Raw genomic sequence first — 15,512 nt, forward strand, 5'->3', positions numbered from 1 at the left:
GGCTGCCCACAGTCTTTGGATTGTAGATAGCGGCTGTTCCCGGCACATGACGGGTAACAAATATTTGTTGCACGACTTAAAACCTGTTCAAGGAGCGAGAGTTAGCTTTGCTGGTGAAAGTGGAGGAAGAATTACTGGAAGAGGAACGGTGTCCAATGGGAAAATAACTCTTGAGAATGTAAACTTTGTAAAACAGTTGAAGCACAATCTGCTGAGTGTGTCGCAGATTTGTGATAAGGAGTACACTGTTCATTTCACGAAGAATGAGGCGATCGTGTTGAAGCCTGGTTTTCAGATACCAGACGAGTGGATAGTGATGAAAGCTCCACGTGATACAAATACTTATGTGATGGATATGAGGTCTACTGAAATAACCACGGGAGAATCATGTTTAATGACGAAAGCAAGCGAATCGGAATCCGAACTATGGCACAGGAGGATGGGGCACATTCATCTTCGGAAGATGAACCACATTGTCAGGAATGGGCTTGTGATGGGAGTTCCCTTGAAAAGTTTTAACTTTGAAGACAAATGTATAGCATGCAAGAAGGGAAAGCAACACAAGAAATCCCATCTCACCAAGAAGGTCAACTCTATTGCTAGTACTCTAGAACTGCTTCACATGGATCTCTTCGATCCCGTGAATGTAAAAAGTCTAGGAGGTACTTCTTACTGCTTGGTGATCACTGATGACTACTCGCGATATTCGTGGGTATATTTTCTGAAATCGAAAGATGAGACGGCTCAAATGGTGAAGAATTTGATTACCAAAGTTGAGAACGTCATGAGTAAAACAGTTAAGTTCATCAGAAGTGACAATGGGACGGAGTTCAAGAATTTTGAGATGGAGATCTTCTGTCTTCATAAAGGAATTGAACATCAATACAGCGCTCCGTATACTCCGCAACAGAATGGAGTGGCTGAAAGGAAGAACCGAACTTTAATTGAAGGAGCCAGGACTATGCTGGCAGATTCGAAGCTTCCTGTGATGTTCTGGGCTGAAGCGGTTGCTACAGCCTGCTATGTTCTGAATAGAGTGTTAACGGTTAAGAGACTTGGTAAAACATGTTACGAGCTTATGCATGGAAGGAAGCCCAACTTGAGTGGTCTTGAACCATTCGGGTCCCCTTGTTCGATCTTGAAGACAAACTCTAAGTTTGGCGAAGTAGCCGATGAAGGAATCTTAATCGGTTATGTTGTTGGTACTCCCAACAGACGTGTCTTCAATACTTCGACCTGCAAGGTGGAGGTGGTGTGTAACACTGACATCACAAGTTACCAACCGCCAAAACCAAGCAATGGACCTGCTGAGATTTTCGACTATGTTAAGCTTTTTAAGTCATTTAACGTACCGGACTTGGAAATTTATGAAGAAGAAGAAAGAGCTGCGACGAAGATGATACTCGATGAGGAAGAAAATCTATTGCAAAGACAGCTGATTGATAAATGTCAACCTTCCTCATCAAACACTATCGGTACCCCTGCTGCCTCAACTGAAGAAGAATTTATCAATCCTTTTCACTCTCAGCCAGAAACAACCATTGACGAGATCTCTTCTAATTTGGAAGATAATTTGCATGTCGGTTCTGTTCCGACAACGAGAATTCATAAAGATCACCCTTTGGATAATGTGATTGGTGATGTGTCCTCAGGTGTACAAACGAGAAGTAGCTTGAATGAACACACCTGTGTTTATACAAGCATTAAGGAGACAGGAATAATCAATGAATGCCTGTATACCTGCTTTATAAGCCAGATTGAACCGAAGAATTATCAAATGGCTTTAAAGGACAGCTCGTGGGTCGAAGCCATGCAAGAAGAGTTGGCTCAATTCGAGAAGATGGAAGTTTGGACTTTGGTTGAAAAACCAAAGAATGTGCATACGATAGGCACAAAATGGGTGTTTAAGTGCAAAAGAGATGATAAGGGGATTATTATAAGAAACAAGGCGAGGCTAGTCGTTAAAGGTTTTAATCAACAAGAGGGGATTGATTATAACGAAGTGTTCGCTCCTGTCGCCAGGTTGGAAGCCATAAGATTGTTTTTAGCGTTTGCTGCTTATGAAAAAATGAAGGTGTTTTAGCTAGATGTGAAGAGTGCGTTTTTGAACGGGAAAGTTGATGAGGTTGTGTATGTTGAGCAACCTCCGGGTTTTCCTGACCCAGACTTTCTAGATCACGTGTACAGGTTGAGCAAGGCGTTGTATGGATTACATCAGGCACCTCGTGCATGGTATTCAACTTTATCGGATTACTTGCTCGAGAATGGTTTTGAAAGAGGGAAAATTGATAGCACGTTGTTCTTCAAAAGAGATGGAAGCGACTTCCTGCTGGTACAAGTCTACGTGGATGACATTATATTTGCTGCGTCAAAAGTCTCCATGTGTCAGGAGTTTGAAGCCGTCATGAAGAAAAGGTTTGAAATGAGTGCTATGGGTGAACTAACTTTCTTTCTAGGATTGCAGGTTGATCAGAAGAAGGACGGGATGTTCATTCATCAGACGAAGTATGTTCATGATGTGCTCAAGCGCTTCAAGATGGAGGACAGTTCTCCATATGATACTCCAATCTGCGTCAATCACAAATTGGGTGCTGAAGTAGACGGTGATGCAGATGTGGACCCAACTCAATATCGGGCAATAATAGGTTCTTTAATGTACTTAACTGCATCTAGGCCTGATATAATGTTTGCTGTTTGTCTTTGTGCACGTTTTCAGGCAAATCCAAAAGAATCTCAGTTGAAAGGTGCAAAGAGGATACTGCGGTATCTCAAGGGCAAGCCGAAGCTGGGGTTGTGGTACCCGAGAGGAGGAGACTTGGAGCTGGTCGCTTACATAGATTCTGATTATGGAGGGTGCAATCAGAGTCGGAAGTCAACAACTGGAGGATGTCAGTTTCTTGGTGGCAGATTGGTGTCGTGGCAATGCAAGAAGCAGACTTCAGTCGCAATTTCAACCTGTGAGGCAGAATACATGGCAGCATCCAACTGCTGCTCTCAGGTTCTTTGGATACAACAACAGTTGCGCGACTATGGTCTGAATTTCTTACTTACTCCTATTTGCATTGATAACACAGCTGCTATCTCAGTAACTAACAATCCCGTGAAACATAGTAAAACTAAACACATTGACATACGTCATCATTTCATACGGGATTGTGCTGAGAAGAAACTGATAATTCTTGAAAAGATGGATACGCTTGATAATTTCGCTGATTTATACACTAAAGCGTTTGACAAATCCAGATTTCAAAACCTTATTGAACTGAATGGGATGATCAATCCCGAGTAACCATGCTATTCTTGTGATATTTAAAAAAAAAAAAAAAAAAAAAAACGTCACTAATCGTTTAAAAATATGTCGGTTACATCAGTTTGAAGGACTTGTCTTCGGATATGTTTTGGTCCTCATTTTCTACTTGTAGATTTTGAGGATAGCCATTAACCAGATTACTGATAGTGACCGGGGCGATTTATGATGGGTTTTTTCATTCTTTCGCTTATAATTAGTCGATCATACTTAGTCAGAAGGACACATACTAGTATGTGGTCGGTCCAGCTGATCCATTGGATCTTCGGGATAGCCGTTTACCTGAAGACTTTGTTTTGGTCGTGGCGATTAATGTTACAATTTTGAAAGAAAAAGGGAAATGAAATTATTTTTCAAGTCTGTTACTTCGTAAGAAGTTCGTTAGCTATGTTAAACGGAAAATTGATCCAACCTTGGAAAATGATAGATATACTAATTCTGTGTGCTTAACTAGTGAAGTTATTAGGCTTAAAAGGCTTTAGGACAGTCATTGTATGTCATGGTAACTTTTTATGGTGCGTAAAAGTAGACGTGATACAAACTAAATCTACTTGATTTTACGTGGAAACTCCTTAAGAGTTTTGCATGTCTTCATATATATCTTTCCGAATGATAGGCAGAAAAGCGATTACCCAGTCATACACGAGCCCATGTGTGTTCTGATTCCCGTGAAGATAGCATCTCAAGATACTGCAGTGATCCAGATTCGGGACTTGCAGTTAATTTCTACTTTGAAGTCTATGTTTATTATTAAAAAAATAAATAAATAAAAATAAAAATAAAAATAAAAATTTGGAGTTATTGAAACATTTTAGAGATGACAAAATATCAAGACTTCTCAATCTTAGAGTAAGAAGAAGAACGGGAACCAGAAGAAGAGTACTTACATGTTTAATCAGACACTATGGGTCGAAGTCAATTCGGGGTGACTTGGGGAAAGCCAAATACGCTTTGAGAATAGATAGGAGGCATCAATATTTCTGAGTTGTTGCCCACTTATATTTTGAGGCTTAATCGAACCTAACTCGTATCACAGAAACGATGAAAACCACTTTAAGTTATACCTGCCTACAACCTGTCTCTATATGTCATAATACAGCTAAAAACGGATCTATGTGACAGTCACGTAGTTAGTATGATTCCTGTTCGGATCTTTTCTAACACGTAGCAGTCCCTATCGAGACTGAAATTTGATCCCTTATACTTTAAATTTTTTAAGTTTTTGTACTTAGATAGTTTTATGATTTTTTAACTGGTTACTTAGACTTGATCGTGTCGTTTAGTTCTTCAAGGAAAGTTTTATAACTTAATTGAAAAATGTTCAAATTATAAGGTTAAATTTTGTAAATATATAGGCGATGTTGTTGAACAGGCGAAGTTGTGAATAACTTCGCCTAGGCGAAGTTATCCGTAACTTCGCCTGTATAACAGATCCCCTATATAAAGAATTCTTAGAGTCAAACTGTTCATTATATCAGCGAACTTATATCCACAGCGGACATCTTTTCCTGCGAACTTGATATTTACACCGATTACGTGTTATTTATTTCCGATTTTCACACCAATTCAAGGTTCGAAATACCATTATATCACATACTCAATGTTCATTCAAGCGTCTAAATGTTTGTTTCAACCGGTTTCGAACCCTCGGACCATCGGTTTGAAACCGAGTTTCATAACTTGTGTTTTTACGTGTTGATAAACATTCTGATCGTCCACATGTCCTTAAAACTTGTGTTTAAGAGTACTTAATCGTCTAAACTAGCCGAATCATCAACTGCACGTTGTTCCATAATCCTTACTGTCGCCGATTCAGATTCAGGCGAAGTTAGGGTTTAGGCGAAGTTATCCGTAACTTCGCCTGAAGCTTAAGTTCGCCTGAGGCGAAGTTATCCGTAACTTCGCCCGAAGCTTAAGTTCGCCTGAGGCGAAGTTATCCGTAACTTCGCCTGAAACTTAAATTCGCCTGAGGCGATGTTGTGATGAGGCGAAGTTAACATTAACTTCGCCTAAGATCATTTTTACTTAATATTAATTAGACGAACTTAAAGCTGAAGCGAAGTTGTTCCCAACTTCGCCTCAACTTTAACTTCGCCTATACAGAGTTTATCACAACTTCGCTCATGGTAACCAGCGAACTTGTGTTATTCATTAACGTTTATCTAATTTGGTTAGTTTGTTGCAGATATGGCTGCAGTAGCCGGTGCTGGAGGTGCAGGAGGAGATGATGGTGACAATCAGAGACAATTTTTCCCGGGTCACGATATGTACATTACACTTGACCCGGAGGCGAGCGGTGTGGACGATTACCGTGAGATCATAACTTTCCTCCTACGCTCGAGGATTTTTCATGCCATCACAAACACTCTGCCGATATCCTTGCCGAATATCGAAGACTTCTGGCAGACGGTCGAATACGACTGTCGTGTTGAGCCCCCGGTCATGCGCGCGACTGTGAATAATCAACATGTTCAGTTCAACTCTGAACAGATACGGGTGGCATTACGGTTTGGAGAAGAGACAAGGGACGACCCAACTGAGTTCGTAGCTCCGTTCCGTGATGGAGCGTTTCTCCGAATGGGCTACTCTGGTCCATTAGGAGATACCCATAGGAGGAAGGGTTTCCTTCTAGATCAGTGGCGCTTCCTCATGCACGTTATGATAGTTTGCATGTCTGGGAGGAAGGCGGGCACTGACGGTATGGGTGCGACCATGCAGTCTGCAATGACTGCACTGACTTACAATAAACGCTTCAGTTTCAGTCAGATGGTTTTTAAGAGATTGACAGGCAAAGAAGGGCGATGTCTCGGGAGCGGTTCATTATGTACCCACGGTTCATCCAGATGATATTGAACCATGTGGCTCCGAATCTACCACAGAGACGACCGATCAGATACGTGGAATCTGTGAGCAAGCGTATCTTTGCTCAATGCCGCACTTCGAGTGCGAGGAGCAACCCTGAACGTCGTCCCAGGCATACTCCACTGTTTGGGTTTTTAATCAACCCAGAGTATGTTCCTGCTGGTGGGGACGAGTTCAGAGATCCTCAACCGCGACAGGCAAGAGCAACTCAAGCTGTTCCTGCTCCTGCTGTGCCTGTTGTGTCGGCTGCAGAGGATATAGATCTTGACGCTGTTTTTGGAGGTCAAGGTTATTTTGATATGGATCATGTTGAAGAGGTGCAGGTCTCGGCTGCACAAGGTACGGGTGTGAGTGTTACTAGAGCAGCAACGTCGATTGCTGACTCAGATTTGGATGAGATTATGGATGAGGGGAGACGGTTGATGGTGTCTCGAGAGAGAACGTTTGGGAAAAGAAAGAGAACGGAGGATGATGAAGAGTCAGAAGAGGAAGAAGACATACATAAGCTGATAAGAAGATCAAGACGGGAAAGGACAGGTGCTGGCATGGGAGCTGGAGAGACTTCAAGGATTGTACGTTTTGCTCCGGCCGCACTGTCTGGTATGTCTATTGTTCCTTCTTCTGTACAGGTGACAAGTACAAGCGCTGCGGATGTTCCCGTGGTGGCTACATCATCTGCTGGCATTCCATCCATCACTGCTATCCAGACGTCGACTCCGGAGATCGTGTCTCTACCACCTCCAACGCTTACTCAGTCGGTGGTAGCTGCACGATTTGTAGAGTCAACGGTCGTTACTGCTGCAGGGTTATCAGGTATGGTACCACCTGCGGTTACGCCTGCTTCTGGAGTCTCGCCTTCGCCTATGTCAGACTCAGAGAGAATAGCTTCACTAGAGCGGATTGTGGCAGAGCAGTCGAAGACTATTCAAAGCCTAGTGGAAGCAAATCAACTACAGTCATCCCTCCTGGTTGAGCATGGGAAAATTATAGATGCCTTGAAGGAGTTCTTGGCATCTCAGGGGGAGATGAGCTGTAAAGGCGACGAGCTCAGAACGAAGAAGAGAAACGACAGAGACGATGATCCCAATGCATTGAAAGATGCAGGTGGTGAGCTGCCAAGAACTTCTGAAGCTCTTGGTACTTCCACAGCTGAGGGGGAGTCTACCGACGCGGCTGGTGGTGATGATGTGGTGTTGGTGGAGGATGACGTGATTGATGCGTTGAAGGAACTGGACGATGATATGTTCAGTGATGATGTGTTATTTGATGAAGATGTGCTGCCGAGTGATGTGATTGAGAAGATCGGTGAGAAGATTGTGATTGAAGATGGGATAGAAGAAGGAGAGATAGTAGAAGAAGACGTTGAACACGAGATCCCTGATGTTGAGAAAGCCGACATGGGTGCTGAGATGGATGAGACTGAGTGGGAGGAGCAGCCTAGGTGGAAGGAAGGCTGTGCTCATTGGTTCATTAAGACCAAGAAGCCTGCTGTTCCAGCCATGTTCAAAAAGAGTTATAACATCAAAGGCTATGCTGAGTCGAAGAAGGGAATTATCTGTTGGATATATGATGAACAGATAAAGTTGTTTGTGGTGAAGCGTTATGATGGTATTCAATACTTCAAAAGAATGTTGAGATCTCTCAATACGTTGCCAGAATGTGAGGTGAAGGATTTGGCCAGGTTGGGCCTGATAAATAGAAGTGACAACAACATGGCAAGAGTGATTGAGAAGATCGTGTGGAAAGAAAGCATAAAAGAAAAGAAGTTTGAATTATTAAAGCCACAGAAGGGAAAGCTCGTGGAGGATACAGAAAGGGGATTGAGAGCAGATGGCAAGCCATGGATGGTGATGAAGTACAAACCGATCCGATGCATCAAGGAGGTTCCAATGAAAACTATGCCTCAAGATGTGTTGAAGAATCTAAAATGGTGGTACGTTGATTGCCAGACTGCTGAAGCCGTGATGGAAGACGAAGATGAACAAGAAGTGCTGAGGGTGTATGATCCGATGCATCTTGTTAACTTATCGAAAGCTGATCTGCAAGTGTTGAATGAAAAGAAGATATTCTATATTCCTGCTTGGAAGGATGAAGCAAGGAAATATCAGCGAGTAGTCACGGTGTGTGTTAGAGAAGGAGTGCACGCTTGAAGATACAGGATTACGAGACAAGAGCTGAAAGATCAAGATATGAAGCTACTGCCAAGGGGGAGTCTGTTGGTGCATAGATGTCAGTAGTTCATATGTCTAATGTCTGTAATCGAGTCTGTAATATTGTTTGCGTATTTGTTTGTAAAAGCGAAGTTGTTGACAAGTTCGCTTAGGCGAACTTGTTAACCAAGCGAAGTTGTTGACAAGTTCGCCTAGGCGAACTTGTTGAACGAGCGAAGTTATGGACAACTTCGCCTAAGGCGAAGTTGTCGTGTATTTATATACATTACGGACTACGAGTTACGAGTTGATCGAGGAGGTTAATTTACGTGTAATTCAGTGAGTCGAGTGACGTGAGGTCGAGAGTCTGTAAGTAATCACGGTTCGAGTTATTAATATAACGTGTGTTTGTTCGTATCGTGTTCGTGTGTTTGTGAGCTTGTATTCTACGTCCGTAACGATCTACACAGGGATTCCACACCTGTGTATATCGGGATATCTCGTGTGATCCGTCCGGGGAACCTACACTTTTGGACTTAAGCAAAGGGTTTTGAAAAGGGTTTAGTTTTAAGGTTTTCCATGGGGATTCTTCCCGCGGAAGTCCTAATGTCACGTGCAGAAATTCCCGACTTTTCTGCTTGATCTTTGGGTATGATGCGGGTAGGTCTGTAACCTCCTCGCAAGTCAGGAGCGTTGAGTTCCACTTGTATAGATTCTCCATGAGGTTTTGGTAGTTTTAAACATAGTGATCAATTATGTTAAACAACCAATTCCATCTTGGAGCTTCAAACAATCCAATTCTCGACGTTCCCGCTATGCGGGGATGTTATTCCCGTTTCCGCAAGCATGGCCCAGAAGATCCTTCTTGGTTTCAATTCCCTGCGGAGTGCTAGGTATGTGAAGGGTTTTGCCTTGACACTGTACCCGCACTCGTCTTATAGTTACTTTACTTCCAAGGTATTCCTGGCTTCAATTCCCTGCAGGTGCTAAGTATGTGAAGGGTTTTGCCTTAACACTGTACTCGCACCTGTCTTATAGTTACTTGGTTGCCAAGGTAAGGGGTATAGTCCCGCTTACTTTTGAATCTTTTTGACTTGCGTTGTAAACGTTGTATGACTTGCTCACGCATACTTTAGTTTAATTTAGCAATTTTCCAATTGTTTTGAATAAGTTAACCGTTCGACGCGCGGTTGTCAATAGGTTAGTGCAGTTTCCTCTATCATGATTGTGCGGGTAGGACCGTCACTTTCATTTAGTGGGATGACCAATCTTCACCTATAACTGACCTGCGTGAAGGTTTGCCATTTTTTGTGTTTACGCGGGTTTTGCCGCCGTCCACACGCAACGACTTCTTTCCATATTTATGCGGTGAATACCGGCATACCGTCCGGAAAGTTTATAAGTATAAATGTAAAGCGATCAACACAATGTGATAAAGGAGAATCATTTCCATTAGAAGTGGCCCCAGGCCGTTTCTTTATAAGTTTGGAATTGATCTACATGTAACATTTGCGTAATTGAGCTCCATTCCATGTTCTTGGGATGGGAGTGCCATCGAGCCTTTCGAGCCGGTATGCGCCCTTTCCCAAAACTTCTTTGATAATGTATGGTCCTTCCCAGACCGGGGCCAGCTTTCCTGGGTGCTCTTGGTTTGAAGCCTCGTTGTTACGCAATATGTAGTCTCCTACATTGAAGTTGCAGAGTTTTACCCGCGTGTTATAGTACTTTTGCATTTGTCGTTTGTAGTTCTCTTCACGCGCTGCAGCTAAGTCTCTACGTTCCTCGGTTAGCATAAGGTCTAACCGTCTTTCCGCATCATTGTCCTCTGGTTGAATCAAGATCCTTGGTGAGGGTAAACCAATTTCAACCGGGACCATGGCTTCAGTGCCATAAGTGAGGCTGAACGGGGTTTCTCCCGTACTTACCTTTTTCATCGTTCTGTGTGCCCAAAGGACGTGTGGAAGTTCGTCCACCCAGCCAGATCTGTGTTCCAATAGTCTTTTCTTTATGCCATCGACGATGCTCCTATTCGCTCTTTCCACCTCACCATTACCCTGCGGGTGCGCTACTGAGGTAAAGGTATGGGTGATTTGAAGTTCTTTCAGCCACTGTTGTAGCTTCTTGTCAGCAAAGTTGGTGCCGTTATCGCTCACCAAATTCTGTGGAAGCCCAAAACGACAAATAATAAATTCCCAAATAAATTTCTTGATATGTTTTGCGGTTGTTTGGGCTAAGGGTTTTGCTTCTATCCACTTGGTGAAGTAGTCGATGGCGACCACTAGATATTGAATGTTCCCTGCTGCTGTGGGAAATGGGTCTGTCACATCGATGGCCCACTTCTGAAATGGCCATGAAGAGGTGACTGGAACAAGTTCGTTCTTCAGACGATGCGTGTTAGGTGCGTAGAGTTGGCAAGACCTACACTTTCTGATGTATGCCAGTGCATCCGTATGCATCCCCGGCCAAAAGTATCCTGCGTTGTTTAGCTTAAATACAACTGCGCGTGGACCTGCGTGTATCCCACAGATGCCTTCGTGTACTTCCCTTAGGAGGTAGTCGGCATCTTGGTCGTCAACACATCTGAGGAGTGGTCCAAGAAAGTTACGTCTGTAAAGGATGTCATCGATGAGTTGATAGTTCAGTGCTTTACAGCGTAGTTTTCTTGCCTGTGTTTTCGACTCTGGTAGTATACCCGCCGCAAGGTAATTTATTATTGGTGTCATTCACGTTTCCGTGCCGGTTTGGATAACACAGACTTCTTTGTGTGGGACTGATGGTGCTCCAAGGAGTTCAATGCGGATGTCCTTTCCCAAGTGGGTGAAAGCCAATGACGCAAGCTTGACGTGTATGACCTTACAATCGTTAAAATCGCGCATGAGGGTTTTCGCTTGAGCGAGGTACAAGGCCATTGTGTCGTTCACGGCCGTGTACGTCCCATTTATCTGATTGGCTACTAACATGGCATCCACATGGGCTTCCAAGTTCTTTACTCCCATCTTACGCGCAATCCTTAACCCGGCCAAGAATGCTTCATACTCAGCCTCGTTATTCGTACTTGGAAAATCTAGTCGAATAGCGTAAGTGTATTCTTGGCCTGCTGGGTTGGTTAGTTTTAACCCTGCGCCTGAGCCCTCGTTGCTGGCTGCTCCATCAGTGTAAAGTCGCCAGACATCATCGATGTTCTGTGCTGGAGAGGGTTGAGCCTCGTCCTGGCACTCTTTCTCCCGCGAGGCGGGGACTTCGGCAATAAAGTCGGCTAAGACCTGGCCTTTTATGGCTGGCCTTGGCTTGTACTTTACGCGTATTCTCCCAATTCTATTGCCCATTTGGCTAGGCGTCCCGACAGTTCGGGTTTGCCTAAAACGTTTGCAAGTTTGAAGTTGGTGAGAATGGTGATTGGGTGACCTTGGAAATATCGTCTTAGCCTGCGTGAAGCCTGTACAAGTGCTAAGACCAATTTTTCCAGGGTAGAATACTGGGTTTCAACGTCTGTTAGGAGACGGCTAACATAGTAGATTGGCATCTGGATGCCTTTTCGCTCGACTAGCAGGACGGCCCCGGTTGCTCTATCTGTGGCGGAGAGGTATAGGATTAATTCCTCTCCCGCTTCTGGTGCTGTGAGTGTTGGGAGTTCGATCAAGCGTGACCGAATTTCCTGAAAAGCTGCTTCCGCTTCTGGTGTCCAGCGGAAGTGCGTTTTCTTTAAACAGTTTCTCAGCGTCGACACGAATGGGAACGACCTATCCGCATGATTTGCCAAGAAGCGGTTGAGTGCAACTAGGCGTCCATTCAGTGTCTGAGCTTGCTTAATGGTAGTAGGTGATTCCATCTTGATAATGGCTTCGACCTTTTCAGGGTTCGCTCTGAAGCCATCTTTTGTAACAATGACTCCTAAGAACTTCCCTTCTTCCATCCCAAAGGAACACTTACTCGGGTTGAGCTTCATGTTTATTCTTCTGAGTGTGTTGAATGTTTCTTCAATGTCTTTCAACATCGCTTCTGGGTCAAGGCTTTTGATGACCAGGTCATCCATGTAGACTTCCAAGTTCCTCCCAATTTGGGCATGAAACTCTTTGTCCATTAGGCGTTGGTATGTGGACCCGGCATTCTTAAGTCCGAATGGCATCATTTGATAACAAAATGTGCCATCGGGCGTCCGAAATGCGGTTTTGTCCTGATCGTCAACGGCCATGTGGATTTGATGGTACCCTTTATACGCATCAAGGAAGCATTTAAGGCGAAACGGTGCTAACGAATCTACCTTAAGATCAATTTCGGGTAACGGGTAACAATCTTTGGGGCATGCTTTGTTCAAGTCTTTGAAATCTATGCACATGCGCCATTGCTTGTTAGACTTCGGTACCATAACGGGATTTGCAACCCAAGTTTGATATCTGCTAACGCGTACGATGCCCGCGTCAAGGAGTTCCTTGACTTGGGTTCTACACGCGCTAGCTTGTTCCGCCCCCATTACTCTACGCTTTTGTATGACCGGCGTAAAAGCCGGGTCACACTTGAGCTTATGCTCTGCCTTACTTCGAGGTACACCAGTCATGTCAGCTGGTTTCCATGCGAAGATGTCAGCGTTTTTCTGTAGTAAGCGTTTGAGTAAGGTGCGCGTAGGATCAGTGATTGTTGGGCCAATGGTAACCGCCTGGTCTGGGTATTTGCCATTGAAAGCCCATTCTTCTGGTTCGGTGATGGTTGGTTTAGCCATCTTTGGTTTGGGTGTTGATGAGACAGATGCGATGCATACCTGGGGGATACCGGTGACCATCGCCACGCCCTCAGCTGTTGGCCATCCCATCATGCCGTGGACTGAAGATACCACGGCATTGAATCTTGCCATCCCGTCTCTCCCGAAGAGAATGTCGTATGTGTGGTGTGGCTTCCTCATTACGACAAAGTCCACGTCTTCTGTGCGGGAGTGTTTCCCGTCTGTGAGAGTGACGGGGAAGGATAGGATACCCAGGGGGGTGTTTGTGCTGCCGTCAAACCCTTCCATCGAGGCGTATACCGTATCCAGGCGTTCTTTATCTTCGCCGTCTAGCTTGTCGAAGAACTGCCTGTACATAACCGTTGACGAGGCGCCGTTGTCAACAAGAGTGCGGGAAGTGATGTAGTGTCCCAACTGGCTTTTTATGACGTTAGGGCCTTCTTTGTTGGGTCCTCCCGGTACTCGCGGGAAGCGCACCTCAGCTTCTTTCCATGCGCATGGTTCTGTCATCCGTCTTTTTCTTCCTCTGATGTTACTATGAACCATGTGGATGCTGATGTTAACGGGCTTTCGTCCGTTGCTTCTGAATCGGTTGTCATTCTTCCTTCCATTCTTGATTGATGCCACAAGGTGTGTAAGTTTTCCATCATTGACGAATGTTTCAATAATATCCCTCAAGGATGAACACTTCTCAGTGGTGTGACCCTTTGTCCCGTGGAAGTCACAGTATTTGCTCTGATCCGCGTCAGGCCGGTGCCGGACCGTTGGAGCTTTTGGCCATGGGAGTTTCTCAGTGTCAAATATCTCCGTGACGCTTTTGGTGAGCGGCGTCCACCGAGGGTGTCGGCTTGATGGGTGCGTGTCATCCCTTCCGCCTACTGAAGAGCGAGAGCTGGATGAGGTGTCAAAGTTTACCCTTGACTGCCAAATGCTTAGCTTCCTCTTTTTGTTTTGCCGGGCGGTCCGGACGTTGTGTTCTCTAGTCCTCTGTGTGTAGAGGCTTGTACCCTGGGGCAGATCCCCACCCAGCTGCTTCTCTGTTTCGGCAAAGCGCTTAGCCGCCGTCATGATGGCATCCCATGTGGATGGCATGCCGTCTTTACTCGTCAACGTGCGGATCAGCTCTTGGTATTCGGCGCCCTGGATGAAAGCGGCGCGAACAAGATCTTCGCTTATAACGCCCAGACTCAGCTTTTTTGAGTTGAAGCGAGTGATGAAGTCTAGTAAAGATTCATCCTCCTCTCTAACGCAATTGAGGATCGTCCACTGCTCTTCAGTATATTTCCTCTGTTGGCTGAACTTGTGTTGGAAGTCCGCCCAATCGTAGATGTGGTGGACCGGTAGACGGTCAAACCACGCTCTAGCCGCTCCAACCAGCGTCATCTGGAACATATAACACCACGTGGGTTCCGTCCAGTTGCTGACGGTTGCCCCCGCTATGAATCTGTTCAGGTGATCATCTGGGTCGGATATACCATCATAAGTGCCGATGCTGGGCATCTGCATAGCACTTTTCGGGGCGATTGCTTCCGCAATGTCCCTTGCAAACTTGGATGTTCCCGCGTTTGCAGCAGCTGGTCTGAAGGTTTTGGAGAAATCACGTGGGTTTCCCCCCGCGTTCCTTTGTTTGAAGGTTTCTCCAAAATTCCTTCTCGGTTGGAAGTCCGTTTCGTTACGCATCCCTTTCGCCCTATGGCGAGGGTTTGCGTCACTGTCGGACTCTCGATCATCGTCCGAGGACTCGCACTCATTGCTCATGTTGAGCTGTTGTCGAGTGTTTCCGAACTCGTCAGCCTGTTGGAGTGAACGTAAGCGTTCGTCCAACTCAGCTTGGAATTCCTTCTGACGTGCTTCCGTCCACGCTTTAACTTGATCAAGTGTTTGGCGGGGGAGCCACGTCTGTCGTCTTTCCGCCTGGGTATCAATAAATCCCAGGGGATGATTATTTACTGCACTTGCCCCGGCTTGGGTAACCGGGGTAGTGTTCAGTAAAATTTACTGCACTTTCCCCTGCTTGGATAACCGGGGTAGTGTTCGTAAATATTGTGTACTCGCCGGTATTCCCCCCAGTGGCTGGGGTTGTGGTTACCGGGGTTTCTTGGTCACTCGTTGGTCTTGGCAACGGAGTAACCTTAACCATCTTTCCAGAAGTTTGAAAAAACTGAAAATTAGTTCTAGCTTTTATGCATGGATGGCGCCAATGAAGAAACACTAAGTTACCCCGGGCAGATTACGGATAATCTAGGGGTTAAATAGATGTTTCCCACGAGGGGTTAGATCCGGCAAAGATGGTTCTTCAGATGACCTGCAAAACAGACACCGTGAGCTCGTCACTGAGAAGGGGGGGTACCTTCTTGTGACCACCCTCCGGCGTGAGAATCAGACTAGATTGCTCTTGAATATAAGTGTATATTAAGAGAAATGACTAGAGCAGATATGATGGTATGAGATGAGATGATGATACCGTTCCAAGGTG

This window comes from Bidens hawaiensis, unplaced genomic scaffold, assembly GCF_021521415.1.
Source record: "Bidens hawaiensis isolate Kalapana, Puna unplaced genomic scaffold, B.hawaiensis_p1.1 tig00009343_1, whole genome shotgun sequence".
Taxonomy (NCBI): domain Eukaryota; kingdom Viridiplantae; phylum Streptophyta; class Magnoliopsida; order Asterales; family Asteraceae; genus Bidens; species Bidens hawaiensis.